We start from the raw sequence: 594 nt of genomic DNA on the forward strand, positions 1-594 counted from the left end.
GGATTTCCACTTCCCGATTCTCTTCCTCACAGGGAGATAAGCGGTCGCCAGAAGTGTCCCCTGTCCCTGTCCAGGACACATGCATGCTCAGCCAAGCCGCCATGTCTATGAGGGGTCAGGGGAGAGATTACTGTCTGCCGGGCCTGTGGCTAGGACTAGATCGCGGGTTCGGCTATCTGTGCTCCATATGGGGCAGAATGTGATGCTGTGTTGCCGCTACCTGGCACTGGGTTGTCTCACCAATCGGTCACGATGGCGGCTGTCGTACTGAGACAATGCAGGGTAATCAGCCGTCATGTCCCCCAGTCAGTAACTGTAGGCTACAGGCAGCAGGAAGAAGAAAGAACCTCAACATGTTTATTATTTATCACTTGTATCAAAATATTATCGGAATGCGCAGCTTCTAATGTTTACATAAATACAATCAAAGCCGCTCCATGCCGTAGATCCTGGAAATAATAAAGCTGCGCGATATTTTCTACGGGCGCGATCACACGGGCAGGTTTCCTGATGCAGTTTTGGAAGCCAAAACCAGGAGTGAGTTGAAAAGAAAACAGAAGTCGTATCCGTCCTTTATACTTTCTCTCTTTTTAT

The sequence above is a fragment of the Bufo gargarizans genome, chromosome 10, assembly GCF_014858855.1.
Source record: "Bufo gargarizans isolate SCDJY-AF-19 chromosome 10, ASM1485885v1, whole genome shotgun sequence".
NCBI lineage: Eukaryota > Metazoa > Chordata > Amphibia > Anura > Bufonidae > Bufo > Bufo gargarizans.